This window comes from Xenopus tropicalis, chromosome 7, assembly GCF_000004195.4.
Source record: "Xenopus tropicalis strain Nigerian chromosome 7, UCB_Xtro_10.0, whole genome shotgun sequence".
In the NCBI taxonomy this organism is placed as follows: Eukaryota; Metazoa; Chordata; class Amphibia; order Anura; family Pipidae; genus Xenopus; species Xenopus tropicalis.
Genome location: NC_030683.2, coordinates 40,236,326 through 40,248,060, shown reverse-complemented (window position 1 = coordinate 40,248,060; position 11,735 = coordinate 40,236,326). Strand labels below are relative to the sequence as shown.

The following is an 11,735-nucleotide window of genomic DNA, read 5'->3' as shown; positions in this document are numbered from 1 at the left end:
GGTCACCCTACTTTTTTTTTTGCAGCTTTTACACGCATAAAACTGCTGTGTGTTTATGAATTAGGTAAATGTAAGCCATGAAATTAGTATGCACAAGGTATATTTTGGGGTCAAGTGCCATGTGCTTTGATAAACCTAAACTATCTGTTTAGTAGTTCATATTTGTCTTCATATTTAGGATGTTTTATCTTGGTACCTAATGATATGTGGGAAAGGATGCTGCAAAGTGAAAGCTTTGAGATTATTTTTAGAAATGTCAGTAAAATAGTCTAATTTAGTAAAGCTTTTCGACTTGGGAATGTGTACTTTCCAAAAATATATGGTTTTCTGGGGTGAGTGTACTTTTTTTTATAGCTTTATCCCACATAAAATGATGTAAATGTGTTGATTTTGCAGGAGCTGAAATGATAGAGCATATAGGGGTTATTCTCATTTTGGGGCCCCTACATTCCACATACTTAGGTTAACTTACGCCATTCATATTTAGGATGTTTTATCTGGTTACTATAAAAACGGTAGGAGATAAGATGCTCTAGACTGGAAGCTTTGAAGCAATTTTTCTAAATTTTACAAATTTTTCTAAAAACTGATAACTTTAGGAAAGCATTGCAACTTGTTAATATGTTGACAGTCTGTTTTATCTATTCTGGATTTGTCAATCTGTTCTTTTCAAAAATCTATAGATTTCTAGTGTAAACTGTTAGTGGAATATATGGCCTTGAAATCTAAAGTATGCAGCTTTCTGGGGCAGTGCTTTGGAAATTTAGTAGTGTACTGCTGAAAATGTTTGCTTATACCAATGAGAAATCTTCACTAAACTATAAATATTTTGTATTGGCGCATTTAGGAGACTTTCCAAATCAGTTGTTTTTTTTATTTCTGATAAATTTGTTTATATTATGGAAAATATTTTGTTTTTCATTTTTTAGACATTTAGAAGCCTATATCATGTTACAGAAGTGGAATTACACAAAAATTCTAGAATATTTTAAAAGCTTAGTTTGTCTTGAAAAAACCTATATATTGTTTTTTGTGGGTAAACTAAAAGTATTAATGCAACAAATAGCTATAGGGCAGTGGTTCTCAACCTTCCTAATGCCGCAACACTTTAAAGGAAAAGTAACACTAAAAATTTGTAACTAAAAAATCTATTCTACCCTCCCCCATTAATTGCCCTATTCTGAAAACCATTTGTTATTTTGGATGCTTTAGAAGAAAATACCTGTTAAACTTGGCTTCCGGTCATTTGAACAAAGGCAATATGGCATGCCGGGGAAAGTATCGGGAGATGCATCAACTATGCGGCGATCGATTGATTGAGCCTAGCCTGACTCCTTCCTTACAAAAGTCAGGCTAGGCTTGATCAATTAATCACTGCATAGTTGATGCAGGTATTTTTTTACAGGTATTTTCTACTAAAGCATCCAAAATAACAAATGGTTTTCAGGATAGGGCAATTATTGGGGGAGGGTAGAATAGATTTTTTTAGTTAAAAAATTTTAGTGTTACTTCTCCTTTAATACAGTTCCTCATGTTGTGGTGACCCCAAAAACAACTAACTACCTCTATGCAGTTTAATTATGTCCCCCCCCCGCATAGTTTTTGGGCACTGGGCTGTTTTCAAAGCATTGTATCAGCATTGTAACATTAAGTTGGGTTGTTCATCCCCTCCAAATGAACCCCAGTGCACATATATACATACATACATATAGACCTATCTATAGAAAGAGAAGTGTTGTTCTTGCAGGAGAGATTTACAAGCTGTGTAACTCTAGGCAGAATCATTTAATGGCTACTAAAGCAAATATATTGCTGTCTTGTAAAAAAAAAAATTTGACTCAAGGGATGAAAACATAATTTTGCCCTTTTATAGGTCCCTGGTAAGGCCTCACCTTGAGTATGCAGTGCAGTTTTGGGCTCCAGTCCTTAAGAAGGATATTAATAAACTGGAAAGAGTGCAGAGACTGCAACTAAACTGGTAAAGGGGATGGAAGGTTTAAACTATGAGGTTAGACTGTCAAGGTTGGGGTTGTTTTTGCAGACTGCAGCCACTATAGGATATAACTGCTAACATAAGTATTACTGAACATTGTTTAAAACAAGGTTATAAAGGTAAAAAAAAAATTAACATTCTGTCTCTATTTTTCTATTATTCTTTTTGAATAGTATTTAGCATATGTCAACATATTAAGTACTTTTACCTGAAATGGCTCTTATTTTCCATTTGTAATAACAGCATGCAACATAGAATTGTTGCTTTCTATCTGTGCATGAAGAAGAGAGCTATTTGAAAGATTTAATGGCTGATAATTACTTGCTAGCATTATATCATCATGTTTATGTTACAGTTCATGTCCCTGTCTGTGAAAAAGGATCATTCTGTGAATCTAAGAGATTAAGCATGTTCCAATATTACAGTAAGTACACAAACAAAATAAAAGCATATTCAGTCATTTATATCCTGAGTGTACAGCCTTTATGAGCATTGTAGATATAATGTTCTTAAATATGTAATTAGCTTTTATGGTGCTGTGTCGGGAAAAGCAAACGAAACTTGCATCATATAATGAATAATAACCCTGTTATAAGTATAAGGTGGCTAAGGGATTCCATGAGCATAAAAACGCCAAAGGCTGAAGGCCAATTGCTTTAACAGGGATGATGGAAACCTCAAGGGGACCTCGGGTTGGAGCACTGTTGTAAGGCTACTATAAAACCTTTAAACCCTATTGGACTGTTTTGCCATCAACATGGGTTCATGCTAGTTAAGTTCAGGTATAAGCTTTAATTACATAGACAAATCTTATCTGTTAAAGACTAAGAATTGATATACTAGAACACTGGGTCTTGGTTTATTTCTTATATACATGGATGGGACCTGTTATCCAGAATGCTCTGGACCTGGGGTTTTCTGGATAAGGGATCTTTTCATAATTTGGATCTCCATAACTTAAGTCTGCTAAAGATCATTTAAATATTGATTAAACCCAATAGGCTTGTTTTGCCACCAATAAGCATTTATTATATCTTAGTTAGGATCAAGTACATAGGTATTGTTTTATATTTACAGAGAAAAAGGAAATCATTTTATACAATTGAAATAATTTGCTTATAATGGTGTCTATGAGAGATGGCCTTTCCATAATTTGGAATATTCTGGATAACAGGTTTCTGGATAAGGGATCCCATACCTCTACAATATATCTACTTACTGGAACACTGCGGGGGGGGGGGGTGTAGACCCCAGTATATATGAGTGATGAAGAATCTGTGTGCCCCCTGGTAATTATCACTGCAATTTTTAGGGGGCAAAAAGGCATGACTTTCTACTCCCAACGTATATTCTTATGTTAAATTATTTATTTAACTCTTCTGTTTTCAACATAGGTGGATGTTGTGCATTAAAAATAAAACTAAAACAATATATTTTAACGTGACCGCTGGCGCTCATACTATTTAGTCTAGAGAGCCACTATGGGAGGAAGATGTGTCATTTACTCTATCTCAATTGAAAATATATAAAGGGATGATTCACCTTGAAAGTTAACTTTTGTTATGTTATAGAATGGCCAATTCTAAGCAACTTTTCGAATGGTCTTCATCACTGACCCCAGCAACCAAAAAACTTCTGCTCTGTGAGTCTAAAGGTATATTGTTATTATTACTTTTAGTACTTATCTTTCTATTCAGCCCTCTCCTATTTATATTCCAGTATTTTATTTAAACCACTCCCTGGTTGCTAAGGTAATTTGGACCCTAGCAACCAGATAGCTAATGAAACTCCAAACTTCCAAACAAATTAAAAAACTACAAATAATAAAAAGTGAAGACAAATTGCAAATTGTCTCAGAATATCGTTCTGTCATACTAAATGTTAACTCAAAGGTAAACAGCCCCTTTAAACCAGTGCAAAAATATTCACCATGTTTTATTATAATAAAATAAAGTTAGATCTCTGTATTTTTATACCTGTATGACATTGTTTTAGTAAACTCTGGCCCTCAAACATATAGTATGTCAGAAAAGTCAAGTAAATGTACAATAAATGCAATTTAACACCACCATAGATGGAGCCAGGTTCATCTGTAAGAGAAGAGTTAGGCATGGTGTTAGATTCACTACCTCGTAAAAAGAGTCTTGATGTGGAAACCAGAACAGCAAGTATATCTACAAACACTACATTTATGGATCATAATGAATGAATGTTCTGTCCCCAGAAACTCGATTGAAACTCAAAATAAGTCCACTATACAAAATAAGTAAATCAGCCCATGTGGCCAAACATAGACAATTACAAGTTAAAAATAACAGACCTCATTTATAATTGACAGCACTAAGAATGCAATACCTGCATCCAGGCTTTAAGGTAGCTAATAGTGATTCAGTACACATTAGCTAAAGGAGCACTCCAGAACTGCTCTGTCAATGAACAAAGTAGCAGAATCTTTAAAGCAAACTCTACCCAAAAACTGTTTTTTCATGTAGTTCAACTTTCAGATTCACGTTAATTAAACATTTTCAGTGGTTCAGTTATTTGTTAATGTAATTGCAATTGATTTGTTTATCCCTCCCTGCTCTCTGCTCTAACTTCTGGTTCTGACTCTTGAAATAAATTAGTAGAAGACAGTTCTATTCTAGGTCTCTTAATCAGCTGGCTTCTGCTTTATTGTTATTTTAGAACAAGCAGCACAAAGCATAGAAATGCACAGACATATTATTCAGTAGTAGTAACCTTAAAACCACTGAAAAGTTCAATTAATGTTGGAAAGTTGCAACTTTGAAACATTTTTTGCACCACCAAAAATATACTGACCACACCCCATTCCGCCCAACCAGTCCCCTTTAGATGATAGCCCCGCCCATTTCGCCTAACTCCTAGCCTCAACACCTGACAGGCCCCTATTGCAGTCCTTCCTGCCCATCCTTTGACGGACCTGCCCATTATATAAACTAAAATTCTAGTCATTATTATTACAGCAGCACCAAGCAACATATAATTATAACAAAACAGATGACTGAAGAACTAGCGACTATGCATTCATTATGAAATATGTATTAACTCTGCGATACCTGCTATATTAATATCTGTCTTGGATATTGTTGTTTACGTTATTTATTTTGTTTTTCTAGTCGAATAAAATAAATAAAAAAAAATCACCTTTGAAAAGCTGAAAAACAAAAACTAGCGACACCTAGCGACCGCCAATTACGCGCAGAACTGCACTTCCTCAGTGTAAAGTTTCCTTGTGATTGGATTATGCGTGCGGTGGGTGTGGTCCAATGCGGAAGCTTTTTTTCCTCCTCTGTTCGTCAACAGACAGTGGAATGTACATCCCTGTTCCACGGAGGAATCTGCTGTGGCGGCAGCCAGTCCTTGTGTGACAGCGGGATCGCTCTTTATTTACCTGTCAGCGACGTGGAACCACTGTAGAGATTGATGCTGCTGGCAGGTCGGTACTAAGAGTTTACAAGGAATGTGACTTTTAATGGCTCTCATGTTTATTATGTTGCTTCTTGCCTATATAAAATGCACAGCCTCATTTGTGTTTTATGCAATCTGAAAATGAAATAGTGCAGATTTAATCCATTTGTTAGTGTGGCGGTTGTGTTCTGTCTATCTTGCAATGTGTATATATTATACATGTTGCTATTCATTCTAAACTCTGAATTAGTGTAATGTATTTGTGCACCATATGCATTCCTCTCTGTCTGTGCTGATACTTTCCTTCATGAAGCCATATTCTCATCTCACTTCCTTCTGCACAATACTGTGCTGCTACTATTACCAGGTTCATACAGTATATGTATGGAAATGATTGTATTGGTCTACATGCTTAAAATGTAGTCTATGTGTTATTTATTGTGTGTTTTTTTAATAGGTTTTTATGGAATTATCTTCCTCCAGGTTTGCCCCTATCCTACTAAATATAGATCTAAAACCTAAATGCATGGGAAAGGGTAAAGCAACAAAGAAAATGAATATTTACTAGGTTTCTCAGTGACGCCTCTGACCCACAGGTTGCGTGCCAGTAACAGATCACAGCCCCACCGACACACACTGACAGATCTTTCACTTTGATGAACAGTTGCTTGCAGCTGCTCTAACATGGGATTATCACAGTGCTAGTTTTCAGTGTCCTGTTGGTGCCTAATTTCATTTCTCCTTATTGTATGCATTATATTACACACTCTTAAAGGGGTAGTGATACGGTTCCAATTTTAACAGGAACTTGTCACTATGCATGTATAAACCCTAGCGCTGATATTCTTTTCTAACTAATGTCCTCCTCTCTCTTTCTTCAGCTCAATACTTACTAAATTCTTTGCACTATATAATGTGGCTTGAAGTTGAGCATCTTCTAGATGTACATTGTGCCTTGGGGGCAGGCCAATGTTCTCATAGGCTGGGGCATTGTTACATTTGTCCTCCAGCCTATCAAAAGGTTGTCCCGCCCTGCTTGCACAGTTGCTCATGAAGCTGTTCCACTTCAAGCTGTGTTGGAGAGTGACACAGCTGGGGGAGGCAGGGGGGTCATTATAAGAAGGATAGATTGTAGCACTAGGATATATGTAGGCATACTGACGCGTAACAATTAAATCCTGGAATGTGTCACTATCCTTTTTATTAGTATGTTACCAATATCTGTGTGGAGTCATATTTTTCATTTTTCCCTCATTTAAATATGTAAAACAGAGTTCAGATTTATTTTGGTAATTGGCTAATTAAAAAAAATTATGGATTCGGTGAATCTCTAGTTATAATGTCCCCTCTTGCCATCCCCCTATAAGGTACTTCAGGTGACTGGATTGGACATCATCCTTTCTACGTTGGTTCTTTGCCAATGACACGAGTTTCTCTTCTGTGGTCTAAACTTTAAATAACTATAATAATTCTGTTTATTTGACACAGTGTTTCATTGTCATTTGTATTTCACTGAGCATGTGGATTATGATTGTTATTTTCAATGTAAAATGTTTCTAAAGGTTTTAACATTTGTAAGGTACGTGACCTGTTATCCAGAATGCTCAGGACCTGTTTTTTTTTCTGGATAAAGGATTGCTATAATTTGGAACCCCATACCTTTAAATCATCTAAACATTGCCTTCCTGTAATGCTGAGCTTTTTGGATACTGGGTTTTCGGCTAATGAATCCTATACCTATTTTGAAAATGAAAACTGATGGAAATGAAAAATAGTTTACCATATGTCCCATTATCTGAATTATTAAAAGAGCAACAAATTAGTGCTTGCCTCACGTCCTCTTTCTAGCCCCAGTTATACCCTTACTTTTCCCAATCTGCTCAAACTCTGCCCACTTCTCAATGAAGCCCTGTCTCTTTTTCGGTCTGAGATGCAGGACTGTCCTGCAAGAAACAGGGCCATTGGAAGGTATGATTTACCCCCTTTGTGTACATGCACATGAAACATGTATCCTTTATGTCCTTCATGAGTTTTTGGCATTGCATATAAACTGCATTATATTATGGGGGTGTGCCACATCCAGGATTCATAATGTGGGTCAAATCAAGATTTGTAGTCCTTAAGAAAGATTTGCATTTAGCAAAAAAAAAAACTCATGTGTCCCCACTTAGTCATCCACCTCAACAAGGGGCAGATTTATCAAAATGTGAGTTTAGAACTCATCACAGCAAAACTCACCCTCTTTCTATCAATTCCTATGGGATTGTTAGAAGTGTATTTATCAAATGGTGAGTTTTTTCTGTAGTGAGCGCTTATCTCTAATCAATGTTTTGCTAAATCTGCCCTTCAGTGTATATTTATTGCGCTGTGTGAAAAGTGTATCAGAAGGCACCATATTTCACTGCTTTACTGCCATGCTATACTGCATCAGATTATGTGTCTATTTCTCAAGCTGTGTAATGAGTGCAAAGCTGAATGTAAAATGCTAGTGTAAAAATTGATGCTCAATCATTTTTTCTCTGACTGAACATGTCCTAGTTAATACCGAGGTGGAGTACAGCTATTATATACATTTCCGGAATAAATCATAATACACACCTTTATAAACTACACACCTTGATAAATTACACCTCTTTTTACTGAATGATTTCTCTTCGGCTCCATTGACTTTAATGGATTAGAAGGAGGTTTAAAAAAATGGTATATGTTACTCAAAACATATATCATCACTTTTAACTTTGAAAAGGGTTTGGTTTATTCATTTTAGAAGTGGTGATGAGCTGTGTTAAATCACGATAATAAGGAGAATCGCACAACTTGATAAATAGCTTATAGCACCATTTTAGGTGTAAAACATTTTACACAGCTTGATCGTTGCCATGTTTTTGTGATGTGTGGGTCAGGAAAAACTCTACCCGCACTCAACCCTAACCTGCAAAACCTTAACCCGCACACGAGCCTAACCCAAGAACCTCAATCCTCTTGTCTTTTGGCACTTCCTACTTAGGGCTCTGGCACGCGGGGAGTTTAGTCGCCCGCGACAAATCTACCTGTTCGCGGGTGACTAATCTCCCCGAATTGCCATCCCACCGGCGACAATGTATGTCGCCGGTGGGATGGCACACGCTGCGCAGGCGATTTCGGCAAATCGGCGAAGTTGTCTCGCAAAGCATTTTTGATGATTTGCAGAAATCGCGCCGCCGCGTGTGCCATCCCACTGGCGACTGATGGCAACTCTGGGAGATTAGTCGCCCGCGAACAGGGAGATTTGTCGCGGGCGACTAATCTCCCTGTGTGCCAGAGCCCTAAAGTGGTAGTTTACCTGATCATAGCATTGTACGTTTTACTGTATTGTTATATGTTTTGTTAAGAAAAAAAAATGGTGGTTTACCTTCTGGTAAACTTTTTGTATGTTATAGAATGACCTGCAGTTTTTCACTTGGTCTTCATTTTCTATTTTTTATAGTTTTTGGATTATTTGCCATACGCTTTCCAACTTTCAATTGGGGGTCACTGACCCCAGCAGCCAAAAACCTGTTGCTCTGTGAGGCTACAATTTTATTGTTATTGTTACTTTTTATTACTTATCCTTTTTATTTTATATTCCTCTATTCATATTACAGTCTCTTTTTCAAACCACTACCTGGTTGCTAGGTTAAATTGGACCCTAGCAACCAGATAGCTTCTGAAATTTCAAACTGGGGAGCTGTTGAACAAAAAGCTAAATAATTTAAAAACCGCAAATAGTAAAAAATTAAGACCAATTGCAAATTGTCTCAGAATAGCCCTCTCTACATCATACTAAAAGTTAATTTTAAGGTGAACAACCCCTTTAATCTTTAATACAGCTGTAGTTTGTATTTATTATTGTAATGACTCCTGTTAGTTCTGTTAATTTATTGTCCTGATGTACAGTGCTACATACATAAGTAGCGCTATATTAAAAAAAAAAAATATGCATACAGTTACTGCCCATGATTCCTGTGTGGGCAGTATATCAGGTGTGACAGCTTTCTGGTAACAGCATATCCTTGTATGTAAGGGAGTTCCAGGACAGTGATAACTATATGCAGATATTCTAGCCATCAGGGAAAGGGAATGTATAGTTACTGGTATAGGCATGAAAATATTGCCAAGTCATATAGCTCCTGAAGCACAAGGTTTCAGTTTTAAAGGACCAGTAACCTCATAGAGTGAAAGTATTTTTACTCTGCTTAGTGCTGACTTGGGGCAGTACCTGGCTGAATTCCAAATCCAGTACTAATGTGCCTTGGTATGGCGTTTTTAACTATTACCTCAGTGGCATAATTCTGCACTAATTGAAAGTAATTGCATTTTGCCCAAATAGCAAACACATGAAATTCTAATGGCGTGAGCTGAAAGATGCCATTAACTTTTCATGAGTATAAATTGTAATGCTTACACAATGGTGACTACCACACATCGCTGAAATATGCTGCAGAAATACAAAATTGTGTCATTGCTTGGAATTGAGCTTGGTTTCTTGCCATCAGTGGTGCCCCACTTCATTACGTTTACCTTAATATTCAAATTCAATGATGCAGCGCATCATGAGGAAGGAGAAGTTATTGATGGGAATGGGAAATTGCTATGTGGAAAGAAATACCTGGCCAAAATCAATATATATATCAATTTATACATTGGCTTCATTGTGCCATAGAGAGAAATTGGCAGAATATAAAAATGGAGTTAAGTTAAAAATTGCATGTGTAGCCCAGGACAGGGAATTGCTGCCATACAGTCCCATAAAGGCCCCCTTTCTCTTGTTATTTTCTTCTGTTTTTGTTCCTTTCTGAAACTAAATGTGCATTAGCTCTCTCTCTTTCACTCTCTCTCTCTCTCTCTCTCTCTCTCTCTCTCTCTCTCTCTCGTGTGCATTAGCTGCTCTCTCTTTCACTCTCTAGTGCATTAGCTGCTCTCTCTTTCTCCCTCTAGTGCAGTGCTGTCCAACCGGCGGCCCGCGACCCCCCTCTGTGTGACCCCCCACCTGTCTGGCTGCTTTGATGGCTTACCTTTGTGTAAGCTTTAAATGGTATCAGTACTGGCCCCCTGTATGGTTAACCCCTCAGATTCAGGCTGTAAACCCTCTGTATTGTCTAAAAATGTAATCCACTGTGTTGTTCACACCTTTAAATCCCATTGTTCACCCCCTGCAGTGTTCACACATCAGGCTCAGGCTGTAATCACCCACATTGTTCCCCTGTTCACACCTCCCACTGCTGTAGGAGCAGTAGAAACCCACAAATACACCCTGCACACTATAAAAAGAACATATACTGTGGTGGTACTGCAATTAAAAAGTTTTTTAATATATAGTTATTGTGCAGACTATAGGAGCAGTGCCAGCATTGTGTCACTGTAGGCTGCCATACACACAGGCAGGGTAGGACAGGCAGAGTATGGCACACACAGGCAGGGTAGGGCAGGCAGAGTATGGCACACGCAGGCAGGGTATGGCACACACAGGCAGGGTAGGGCAGGCAGAGTATGGCACACAGGCAGGGTAGGGCAGGCAGAGTATGGCACACACAGGCAGGGTAGGGCAGGCAGAGTATTGCACACAGGCAGGGTAGGGAAGGCAGAGTATGGCACACACAGGCGGGGTAGGGCAGGCAGAGTATGGCACACACAGGCGGGGTAGGGCAGGCAGAGTATGGCACACGCAGGCAGAGTATGGCACAGACAGGCAGGGTAGGGCAGGCAGAGTATGGCACACGCAGGCAGGGTATGGCACACACAGGCAGGGTAGGGCAGGCAGAGTATGGCACACAGGCAGGGTAGGGCAGGCAGAGTATGGCACACACAGGCAGGGTAGGGCAGGCAGAGTATTGCACACAGGCAGGATAGGGAAGGCAGAGTATGGCACACACAGGCAGGGTAGGGCAGGCAGAGTATGGCACACACAGGCAGGGCAGGCAGAGTATGGCACACACAGGCAGGGTAAGGCAGGGTAGGGAAGGCACAGTATGGCAGGTTTTTGCTGTACTACCACCATTAATATGGCTATGGTCATGCAATAACATGGGTGTGGTTTTAAAAAGGGGAGTGGTCAAAACTAGCTTCCATTATCGGCCCTCCACCACGGAGGCCGGAAAAATTCCGGCCCTCGGTACCACAGAAGTTGGACAGCACTGCTCTAGTGCATTAGCTGCTCTCTCTTTCACTCTCTAGTGCACTAGCTGCTCTCTCTTTCACTCTCTAGTGCACTAGCTGCTCTCTCTTTCACTCTCTAGTGCATTAGCTGCTCTCCTTTTCACTCTCTAGTGCACTAGCTACTCTCTCTTTCACTCTC

At 38.7% G+C, this 11,735-nt stretch overlaps 1 protein-coding gene across 5 annotated transcripts in view; it reads left to right on the top strand.

The window, feature by feature from the left end:
• The first annotated feature begins 5,160 nt into the window (after positions 1-5,160).
• marchf8 (membrane associated ring-CH-type finger 8) overlaps positions 5,161-11,735 on the top strand; it is a 148,439-nt gene continuing 141,864 nt past the window's right edge. For 2 of the 5 annotated variants that reach the window (XM_031904973.1, XM_031904974.1), the window contains exon 1: positions 5,161-5,450. The gene's annotated coding sequence lies outside the window, so the exon portion shown is untranslated. The remainder of the gene's footprint in view (positions 5,451-11,735) is intronic. The other 3 variants (XM_012966348.3, XM_031904975.1, XM_031904976.1) reach the window with 3 other exon arrangements.